General features: G+C 48.6%; 1 long non-coding RNA gene across 1 annotated transcript; it reads right to left on the minus strand.

The window, feature by feature from the left end:
• Nucleotides 1-9,392: 9,392 nt before the first annotated feature.
• LOC119518892 lies at nt 9,393-11,427 on the minus strand. Its single transcript, XR_005213865.1, has 3 exons — nt 11,085-11,427; nt 10,648-10,786; nt 9,393-9,742 (listed from the first exon to the last, which is right to left on the minus strand). It is a non-coding gene; the product is annotated as an uncharacterized LOC119518892 (long non-coding RNA).
• Between the last annotated feature and the right edge of the window lie 400 nt (nt 11,428-11,827).

Genomic DNA, 11,827 nt, shown 5'->3' on the forward strand with positions numbered 1-11,827 from the left:
CAGTGAAGGTACCCAATTGCTGATGCCTCACCTCAGGCACTTTATGGCCTTAAGACAGTAACTGTGTAACCAAATAAACCCCCTTTATAAAAGCCAGTGCATTTCTGGTGTTTTGCAAAACTGGCAGCATTAGCAAACCAGAACAGTGGTCCTAGCAGTTTCATTTATAATAGTCAATAATTAGATGCAACCTAATTGTCCATTGATAGCTTAATGCATGTGCAAATTGTGGTCCAAGCATCTGATGGAACACTACTCAGCGATAAAAATGAACAAATCACTAACATATGAAACAACATAAATGAAACTTCCAGACACAGAAGACCACATAGTGTATAATTCCACTTGCATTAAGTTCTAGAACAGGCTGAACTAATCTGTAGCTAGAGAGATCAGGTTGGTGGTTGCCTGTAGGGGAGAAGGGGCATGAGGGATTGTCTGTGGCAACAGCAACAAACTCAATGGACTCTATTCTTGTTGGGGTTATAGTTACATATGCACATTTATTTGTCACCTTTTAAAATGGGTACATTTTGTTGTAAATAAATTCCACTTCAATAAGATTGATTTTAAAAATTCTGGCCAAGCAGAGAGGTGTGTACATGTTACCCTCTGTCTGATGAAATGTCTCGCTGCAATGGGTCCTGAGCTAGCGGCGGTGTTGAGATTTTTGTGGGAGGTGCAGAGGGCTCGAGGGCTCCCCAGGGACAACTGCGGCCTCACAGTCGGGCTTCAGGCAAACCCCAAACCTCAAACCCCAAGAGCCTTGCCCTTTGCTATGTAACTGCAGTGGGCCCTCCCACGTGGGCAGGATGACATTCTCTACCCCTGGACTCGGTCTCAGTCGAGGGGCCCGCTTTGGCTGATGGGATGTGAGTAGACAAGATGGAAGTGGGGCTTGGCATGGGCTCACGCACTAGGGCTTGCTCTCTAGCATCTTGTCTGGCCATGAGGATGCGCCTGGGCTAGCCTGCGGGAGAACGAGAGGCGGGCACAGAGAATCCACCTCCCCTGCCCAGTCTGGCCACAGCCAGTCGACCCCCTCAATGTGTTGAGCCCAGAGCAGATTGGCAGGCCTTAACTGACCCTAGCTAAACCCAGTATTGTGAGCAAAATCCACTTGTTGCCTTAAGACACTGAGGTTTCACAGTTGTTTGTTACAGGGCACTATTACATCAGGAGGTAACCGATACACCTAGTAAGTATGAAAGTCCCAATTTGTGCCCAACTCTGACTCCAACACTTATGTCCTTCACATTCTGTTTTACTGTGGTTCTTATTAGCATTCTCAACAAAACCTAAGATTTAAAATTTCAGAAAATAAGGAGCTAATATTGAGGAAGCGAGCTCTATCTTTTGTGGTTGGCAGTGGGAGGGATATGATTTGGAAAGCTTATGGAAGTCAGAGCACGTTCCATGTCGTGCAGTTGAAGTCTGGAGAGTTCTTTTTTTTAATGCAATTTTATTGACCTATAATCATCTAACATACAATCATTCAAAGTGTACAGTCAGTTGTTCACAGTATCGTCATACAGTTGTGCATTCATCACCACAAACGTTGAACATTTTTATTATCCAAAAAATTAAAATTAAAATTAAAATAAAAAAGAACATCCAAAACATCCCATTCCCCTCCCCCTCAACTGTTCATTTACTTTTTAAAATACAGTTTAACTGAGATATATTCACAAACCCTACAGTCATCTACAGTGTATAATCAATTATTCAAATCACCATCATACATTTGTACATTCATTGCCAGAATCAATTTTTGAACATTTTCCTTACATCAAAATAAAAATAAAAGCAAAAAAAAACACCTAAATCTTTCCATTACCTCCATCCCACCCTATTGTTCATCTAACTTTTGTCCCCATTTTTCCACTCACCTGCCCATACACTGGATAAAGGGAGTGCAAGCCACAAGGTTTTCACAATCGCACAGTCACACCATGTAAGCTACATAGTTATACAATTGTCTTCAAGAATCAAGGTCACTGGGCTGCAGTCTGACAGCTTCAGGTATTTCCCTCTAGCCATTGCAACACACTAAAGACTAAAAGGTGATATCTATATAGCACATAGGAATACCCTCCAGAGTGACTCACAACTCCATTTGAAATCTCTCAGCCACAGGAACCTTAGTTTGTTTCATCTCTCTTCCCCCTTTCGGTCAGGAAGATCCTCTCAATCTGAAGTCTGGGGAGTTCTTGACTCGCCTGTCATCTTGCTTCACGGAGGCACCAACCAGCCCTTTCTGTCCGGTTCAACTGCTAAAACAGCCCGAGCAAACGCCCCCTCTCGCTGGCCTTCACCACCCTGAGAAATGCCACTGATGCTACTTCTAACAGCTAGTGGGCATCAAACACTTACTCTGCACTATTTTCACATGTAGTCCCATGTGCTCAATCATGTTGAATCTTCCCAGTGAACCGAGAGGCCGTCTACCTGTTTTCCACAGGAGGAAATGAGGACCAGGTCTTCTGACCCCGATCAGAGTGCACTAACTGCTGGTTCCTCAAAGAACTGCATACTGGGAGGACAACATTTCCACCACCCAGAATCTGAGAACGTTCTCGGTGTGCTTGTCGGTAACACGGACATTGATTCCATTCTCTCACGCATTCGACAAACCCATTTGATGCCATCGTATTCATGAGGCCGTGTGAGGATGTATGTAAGCTCCAAAATGCCTGAAACCAAAGCCAATAAGGTTGAAAGGAGAAATAGTCAAATCCATAATTACAGTTGGAGGTTTCAATACTCCTCTCCCAATAACTGATGAAACCAAGTACAGAGAAACAAGTAGGAGGCTTGAACGACATTCAAAACCAACTTGACCTGGTTGGCATTTATAGAAAACTCCACCCAACCACAGTGGAAACACATTCTCTTCGGGTGCACATGGAAAATTGACCAAGACTGACCAGATTCTAGGTCAGGGGTGGCAAACGGTGGCCTGCAGCTTGTTTTTGTGGGACCTGTGAGCTAGACATAGTGCTTATGTTTTTAAAGGGTTTCAAAAAATAAAATAAAACAACACAAAGAAGAAATATGCAACAGAGAGCCCATATGGCCTGCAAGGCCTAAAATGTTGACCATCTGCCTCTTCAGAGAAAGACTTTCTTGGCCCCTGTTCTAGGCCATAACACAAGTCTCAATAAATTTCAAAGAATGGAAATCATGCAAAGAATATTCTCTGACCACCACAAAATTCAATGAGAAATCATTAACACAAAGGTATATGAAAAATTACCCAGCTATTTTGAAAGAAAACAAATAGACCAATGGAATGGGAAAGAGAGTCCAGCTATAGACACATATGCAAACAGGGGTTTATTACAGGGTAAAGAAAGCTTTTCGACACGCGGTGAAAAGGATCAACCTCTCATTGAATAGTGTTGGGAAAAGTGGTAAAAATATGAAGGTGGATAAACTATAAAAATATCAGGAACAAATTCAGAAGAATATGTTTATAACTTTGAGGATAGAGAAAACTGTCTTAACATAAAAGCATAAGCAAAAAAGAAACAAGTGACAAACTTGATTATGTCAAAAATCTGTACCACAATTAACACCATAAAGAAAGTAAAAATTCAAGTGACCAACTGGGAAAAAAAAAAATTAAAGCAAAATAGAAAACACAGAAATGACTAATGTCCAGAATATTTAAAGCAGTCTTAAAAAGCAGGTTTAAAAAGACACAAACACCCATATACACAGACATAGAAAAGCGTCCAAAGGTCAGAAACAGCAGCCCACCGGAAAGGAGTGCAAATGTCCAATAAGAAGATGTTCAAACTCTTTAGCAAACAGAAAAATGCACATTAAAATAACCAGATGTTACTTTTCTTCCATGACATTAGTGGTAACTAAAAATTGATCATGGCCATCATTGGGTTCAGACAGAGAGCACCGTTCTCCTGCTGCTGATCCATAAATTGGTATGTTGTTTTCGGAAGCAATTTGATAGTATCTATTAAAATTTAAAAGCCTACACCTTTAGCCCAGACAGTGCCCTTTTAGATGTCAGTTTTGGAAAGGAAATATCCACGTGTACTCAGTGGTAGGTCTGAGGATGTTCACGGAGGAAATGTTTATGACTGTAAAAGACGAATCCTCCAAAATGGCTTTCAGGTCAGAAATGGGGAAACCAACTGTGGTTTCTCCATAATGGAAACTGTGCATTTGTTTTTAAAAATAAGGTAGGTAAATATGTGTGGAAGCCTTTCCCTAAAGGCCTCTAAGACATATTGTTGGGAGAAAAAGTGCTTTTCCAAATAATGTGTTCAGTAATGTGCCATTTATGTTTAAGAACAACCCGAGATGACAAATACATAAGTGTGGAGAGCAACAGCGATAGGTCCCCACAGGTGGATCCCAGGGGCCTGGGAGCCCTTTTCTCTAGACATCGAGATTGTAAGTGGCTTCTGCTTTCTCCTTTGTGCTTTCGTCTATTTTCCAAGGTAGAGCTGACCTTGGAAATTTTAACAGAGGTTAGAAGCAATGTGTGGGATGATAATGATTTCCCAGCGTATTTCTCCACTTTAAAGGGGAGGCTGTCATCCTGCTCTATGGTTTCTCAAGTGCAATATGCTTTTTGCTTTCTGGAGCTATATTCATTGATAATTTCATTTTATCCTCATAAATCAGTCCTGAGCTGAGAGAGATAACCACCCTCCCCGGGGCGGGGGTGGGGTGGGGTGTTGGAGGATGTTTTAGACATTTTTATTTTGTCCTTGACTCTAGTTCTAGGAGGGAAGAGCTGGCATTTTCCCTCTAATGCCCCTCGTTGCCATGTCCCCAGGGGCGGTCTCCACCAGAGCATCCCCGAATCAAAGGGCACCGAGAGGCCCTCGCTGTGTGGTCACCCAGGGGGAGGAAAGACCCTCACCGAGGTCACTCCTGAATGAACCCAACCTCCAGGCTCCTGTGCCGGGCTCAGACCCCTTGCCCCTGCTACTCCTCCCCATCGCGAGGACCCAGCAAACTCCGCAGAGCTTTGGATGCTTAAATGCCTATTTATTGCAAAGTTCACAAACGCACGCTGGGAGGAGAAAGTGGGGGTGGGGGAGGCAGCAGCAGGACCCGAGTCGGGAGGTGCCCTCTTGGTCGTGAATCTCGAAGGGGTCCGGGAATCTGGGAAAGCATCTCCCAAGGGCAGAGCTGTGGGCACACGTCCATTTCTTCTCACGGCCGAGCCAGCTAGAAGCCCCAAGAATCCTGGTTCCAGAGTTCTCAGGAAGGGCGTGTCACCCCTGCGCCACGGAGCACTGATAATCAGTGAAGCCATCTTGCAGAGCTGCAGCAACGTCACAATAAAAAATAAGTTTAAAAAATGAAATAGACCGGTTCAGTGCTTCTCGGACTGTAATGCGTGCCGAAGGGCCAGAGGAACTTGTTACAAGGCAGATTGTGTCTGTGGGGTCCAGGTGGGCTCGCAGCACCTGCCTGTCTAGACCACACTTTGGGTAGCAAAGGACTAGAAGCCTGATGAGGCTAGAAGAGGATAAAACATTTCAGAGGGCCTTGCACATTGTTAAGATCACATCTAGCTTTATGAAAATTTATTTAAAAATGTATGTGTTCAAGCGTGTGTGCACTTGTACTGAGCTGCGCTAGATATTCTAGTGGAATGTGGTCCCAGAGAGGGAAAAACACTGGGCTGGAACTAGAAGTAGGACTCAGTCAGAGCAAACGACCCTCGGGTGGAGGCTGGCTATGGATCATTTTGACTACATTTTAAACATTAAAAATGTCCCCATAAGACACACTTCTTATCTGGTACCATGTTGCTTCCATTATGAAAATTTGAACTTGTGCCATTTCCTGTGGCGAGAGCTCAAACAGAGGGGTGAGAAGGGCACATCTATTTTGGATTCTCATTTCCAAATCTCCCAATATCATCGAAATCAACTGGCGCAAACAGAGGGCCGGGGAGTTTCTTTCATAGAAACGCAAAGAGCGTCTATCAATGGAGCACATGCGAGCCGGCGGAAGTCCCCACCAATGGCTTCTCCATCAACTGTGGCAGATGTATATGTTACGCCTTTTGATCTCCAAGGATGCTGTGTTTAGATGACATAATACGCTTCGGTTATCTTTCTCTAAGGTAGAAGGGACGTAAGCAGATATCCACTTTTACAAGATAAAATTAGCACCTCTTTGCTGAAGATAAACATTTTCGGCAGGAAAGCTCTGATTAAAGTACAAAGAGGCCTGAGGGGTAGTAGGCTGCACCCCTTTGAGTGAAATTCCTATTTATAATAAAAGGAAATAGCATCGGGATGACATAGGGCAACGAGAAGCCACTTACTCCAGCTCGGAAGAAATGACCCCATCATGGCAACCGTGCTGGAAAGTCCCGCTAAGGTTTGCTTCCCCAAAGGCCAAACTTGGAGGTTTAGGGAGCAGAAGGGGGGCTTGATGTGGAGCCCTAAATTCTCTGTTCCCACAGTCCGGTGTGGTTTGCTCACTGCCCAGCAGAGCGCGGCTACGGGGATGGAAGGGACCGATGTCCTGCCCCCAAGCCACAGGTCGCCACTATGTGGGCTGGCTGGGGGACCCTCTCTACCTCCCCGATGCTTCTTGCCCACAGAGACCCCCCAACCCCTGAATACCTTTTGCTCTCCACGTTTGCTTCTTTAGTAGCCAATCGTGGAACTGTGAGTGGGAAAAGCACCCAGGCCTGCTTGGGGCAGGGAAAATTAGCCAGCAGTGCACATGGTGATGGATATTTCATTTTTCTCCCCTGGATGGCTGTCTTTTAGAATCAGGAAACACTAACAGTGGAAAGCATCACCAAACAGCATTTGCTTGCAGAAACTTGTTGAAACCCCCAATGGAATTGCAGCCAATAATTTTGTTTCTTCCCCCATTGGAGACATCTAATTCAGTTCATTCACTTATTCGACAGATGTCTGTGGCTGTCCACTGCGGGCCAGGCAGGGCCGGGGCGACGAGATGGACAGTAGCCCTGCCCGCCATCTTGCAGAAATGACACCTGTTAGACAAAATGAAGTGGGATGAGGGTTGTAGGAAGGGGGAGCCCAGGGTAGCAACTAATGCTACTTGGGGGCTCAGGCCTCCTTGGAGCAACAGAGGCTGAGCCAGGGTCCAAATCAGGGGTCAGAGGCCACCAGGTGACAAGAGGAGGCAGGGTAAGCGGAACCAACATGTGCCAAGGCCCAGCGGCACGGTCATGGGGTCACTCTGGGCTTCGTTCCCAGGGCCACGCATGACTTTCTGGCCCAGCTTGCCTGGGAGAGCCCAGGTCTGGGCTTGTTGTTCCAACGTGGTTGTTAATAACAGCCCCATTTTACTCCCACGACTGTCCAGTTCGAGGGACGGATTATGCAGTCACCTGTGAAAGGTGTTAGAAGCCAAGGTCCTGGGACTTGAGGATCTGAAAGGCCCTCTGGCTGCCGGGCAAGCGTGGGTTGGAGAGACGAGAGGGGATGGGGTACGGCCTCTCACAGGGCGACGGTGCACTGGGGAGAGGGAAATAACCCGACTTTGGGGGATGCCTGAACCCTGGCTCACAACTGGCATTAATTCCAGGAGACCCAAAGTGTCCCCAGGGTCCACCAGGGGAGGGGCTGGTGCAGGGCAGGAGGTCGGCCTCACACTGCATCCGCTGTGTTCCGGAGCCATCCTGTGGGTGTTCCCCAGTCCCCACATGCGCCATCCGAGTCCACGTGCAGCACCTGCAGACTCCCGGCCTTGAGGAGACGGCCTGGGGTGAGGGAAATGAGAAGCCCAGGGTGGCTCCCGGTTCTGGCCTGGGCCGCTGAGCCTACAGGGCCTCACTGCAATTCTGATCTCAGTGATGCTGTTCGTTTATGGAGTGATCTCTTGGCCACCCAAGGGCTATTCAGAAGGAGGAGGTGGCCTCAGGCTTCCGGCCCCAGGTCTGTCCTCAGCCCTTTGCAGGACTGTGCCAGCAGCTCCTTCTCCAACGTGACCGCCATGGACTCGAGAGCAGCCCCCTCCCTCAGAACCAGCTGAGAGGGTCTCAGAAACCACAACGGAGCCACGGACACCTTCTATGATAATAAGGACAGACGTGGACCCAGAGCTTCCTCTGTGGTTGTCCGAGGAGCTGCACATTGGAAGCCGGACAGGCTTCCTCCACCCAGCCCCATTCTGCCCGGATTTGGAGGGTCCCCCTCCCCACCCACCCCCCTCCAGCCTCTCCCCGCCCTCCTTCCATCCTGGCTCTGGGAAGAGACCTGCGGTAGTCATTTACACCTCGTTGTGATTTCCCTGCCTCCTGGGGAGGGCGTTTTACACGCCACGTTTCTCTGTGAAAGTGAGACTGTCCCTGGGAGACCAGTGGAGGGCAGAAGGGGCTTTGTGGGGTGGGGCTGGCATGGCCTGTGGACCCCCCTTCCCTCCCTTCCCCACACGAAATCCAGCCCAGAGCAGATGAAGACGCTCGCAGGCTCAAGCGCTGAAAAGGATGAAGCCGCCCTCCATGCCCACGTGACATTCAACATGAGCCCAAACCCCGGGAAAGTGCAAGAAAGTCCCGCGTAGAGTGGCGGCCGGGCTGGCATTTTACAGCAGGCGTGTTCCGCATGTCGGTTGGCGTTTTCGGTTCTTCTTCTGTTCACCATCCCTTGGATTTTTCTAGAGCTTGTTTTTGGTCATATATTTTGCCCATTTGTTTTTATACCTCTTATTGTGTTGTTTGTCATTTTCTTATTAATCTATAGGAGTTTTTTTATGTTTCCGGATATCTATGCTTTGTTAGACATCTTACTCATTACATAAGCTTATTTCTTGACTTTTGTCTTTTTTATTGAAGTTTTAACTCACATGCATACAAGGCAGTGTGTAAAGTGCACGGATCTCAAGCCTCTAGCTCCACGAGTTTTGCACGTGTGCAGCACGCCTCCCGCCCGCCCGGGTCCCGGCCTCGAGGGGGCCCCCCTGTGGCCCCGTCCCTCCCCGCAGGCTCTCTCCAGAGACAGCCCCCCGTGATGCAGTTGAGAAAATATTACTCCATTTTTCAAGGTTTTTTTTTTGCAAAGTTATTTTAATTATTTTGTGTTATTTTAATTTAGTACATGTGTGGATACTCTAAACGTAATAGCCTCCTAGTGCCACTGAGCAAAGCGTGATACATTAAGGCGATTTTTCAGTGGTTGAAGATTTTATTTAGTGATTAAAGGGAGACATCGGGAAGGAAATCCTGGATCATCCTTTCCAGGTGGGGAAGCGGGCGAGGAGGTGCTCTAAGGTGCCCAGTGAGCACAGCAGGTGAGCAGCAAACAACAAAGTGAGCAGAACAAAGCCCGAGGCTCCCAATGGCAGAATTCCCTCCACTAGCACACCGCAAATCACCGTCTCACGCTGAACTTGCCTCCTGGTCCTTCTTAGCAATCAGGTGTCCCACTCCTTTTTTCCCTTTTTTTTTTTTGGCCAAATAAAACAGCAACACCACCATCGACCCTCATGGAGAAGTGAGAAGCAGCTGTCTGAACACGTTTGTGAGTTGACGTCTCACTGACCGCCCCTAGGAGGGCAGCTTATCACTGGCGCCGTCTGATGGACAGGGAACCTGGGTCCAGAGAGGGCAGACGCAGCTCGTAGGGGCAGGAATGGCGGCGTGCAGGCCCCCAAACCCTGCAGCCCGGTTTCCTCGTGGGCAGGCGCTGCCGGTCGTGGGGTCCCCGTCGCCTCGTGCAGAGCCGGCTCATTTGTCTTCCTGCGGCCTCAGCGTGCAGCCTCGACACGTCTGGAGGGTGAGGGACAGGGTGGACTTTGAAGAGGGAGAGGAAGTCTGGACCTGAGGGGTCTGCCGTGCAAACAGACAAACAGACACAACAGAAACCAGAGGGCACAAGGGCGGCTGAGAGGCCGGTGGGGGGCCGGTGAGCCTGCTGGGTCTCCTGGGTTAGCTCGTGGGTTGACATCACGTGTCAGGACCCGGACTCCCACGGCGAGGCCCGGGACCAGCTAGGGGCCCCTCACAACCCCTCCCGGGAGGGCTGGCCAGCAGACGGGGTGCCAGGTGAGGCTGCCTGTGTCCCCGCTTCCCAGGGTGACTGAGGGGCCAGCTGCCAGCCCCATGGGGCTGAGCCCCGGATGCTGGGGGTGGGGGCAGCAGGGACCGCAGGGTCCTCCCTTAAACAGCTTTCCTGGCCCAGGGTTTGAGAACAAGGCCAAGGTTCCCAGCAGGGCTCCCGAAGACAGCCCTGCAGTCCGTCCCTGAGGGTGGCCGGGTGGGTGACGGGGTGATGGGCTCCGGGCAGCATGGGCACAAATCCCGGTCTGCGGCCCCTGGCGCTTGTTGAGCATTTAATGTGTGCCAGGCTTGCTGCAGGCCCCAGTGTGCTCCATCCTGATGACACCTGGCGACGCCTCCGTAAACGCAGCAGTTATTGATTGCCCGGCCGTGAGCCATGTTCTCTCCTTGTGAAATTCAGTTACTCTCTCTTTTCCTCCATTTCCTCACTTTAATTGTGGATCTTGCCAGTTGACTAGACCATCACTGGGAGACGGGGCTTGATGTACATAAAGCTGTGCTTTCACGTGTAAGTGCCTGCAGACACATCTGGGCTCGAGATCTCAATTATTTCAAATAGCCACACTGTCTCTAGAGGGGCTTCCCAGAACTTACCTGGGACAAACAAAACTCACCATATGAAATATCAAGACAGTCTCTTTCAGAAGTGCTGGCATTTGGTGGTAAAACACAGGAAAGAACAGAAGTGACACTCGGTGGCCTTCCCCTTGTAAAAGAAAACCAGTTGCTTTCCGTTTACACCAAAGCGATTTTCTGAGAAAGAAGAGAAGGGAGAGGCACAATAATTAGTTATTTCCTTTTTAAAATTGCATTTGATTTAGGAGCTGTTGCATGCAAATTGTGACCTGAAAACTAGAGAAATGAACGTTGGCTGGTTCACAGGGCCCAAGGGGGTCCCCGCCGTCCCTCGGTGGGAGAGCAGGGCCAGGGGGAGCACAGGCCACTCGGCCGCGCCTGCCACCACCCAACGGGGGCCGCCCTCACCCCGGAGGCCAACCCGGGAGGGGAAACCGGTCCCGGGCCTGTGGGCTCAGGGCGTGACGGAATTCACCGGGTGTCGCTAATTGGGGTCCTCGGTTCACCTCCTTTGGGGTCTGCTGTTTGCCGGGGCAGACAAGATAAGAAGGAAGCTGGGTTTTGTTACACGAGCAGCTTGACAGGGCAGCCCGGTCGCTCCCCGGCGTCCAGAGTAAGAAGAGCTATTGTTTGACAGCGGGATCACGTCCGCGGGGTGTCGCTAGGAAATCTGGAGGAGACGCTAAACCTCTCCAGATTCTAGAGGGATGGGGTGTTGCCTGGAGTTGGGGTGTCACGGTTCTCTGTGGGGAGAGTTTCATTCTTGAGCTGCTGACCAGTTCATCAGAATTATGCAAGTCCTGGTGAGCAAGCAGTCCTCAAAGAGCAAACTGCTTTCAGAAAACGAAAGAAGCATCCGTTTATAAAGGGCCAAGGGACGCTTTTATTGCATGCTTGGTAATTACAGAGATTGCGTAAGTGTAAAACTGTGCCCTCGTTTATCCAAAGGACTTGCAAAAATACATAATGATGCATTGGCACCTTTTTTTAGTAATGATGTAAAAAAAAAAAAAAAAAGTCCTGTTGATGAATTTGTAAATTAAAGCATGGAAAGGGTTGCTTTAAATTTTTTCCAAACCCCCCAGCTATCTAATAGTCCAACCCAAAAATAATATTTAAGATCATAAATGGCTTCTTTCCTTATATAAATAAAAAAACATAAAAATTATGTCATATTGACATTCAGGCTAAATCTTTCCCTTATAAGGTGCTTGACAT

The sequence above is a fragment of the Choloepus didactylus genome, chromosome 22, assembly GCF_015220235.1.
Source record: "Choloepus didactylus isolate mChoDid1 chromosome 22, mChoDid1.pri, whole genome shotgun sequence".
Taxonomy (NCBI): domain Eukaryota; kingdom Metazoa; phylum Chordata; class Mammalia; order Pilosa; family Megalonychidae; genus Choloepus; species Choloepus didactylus.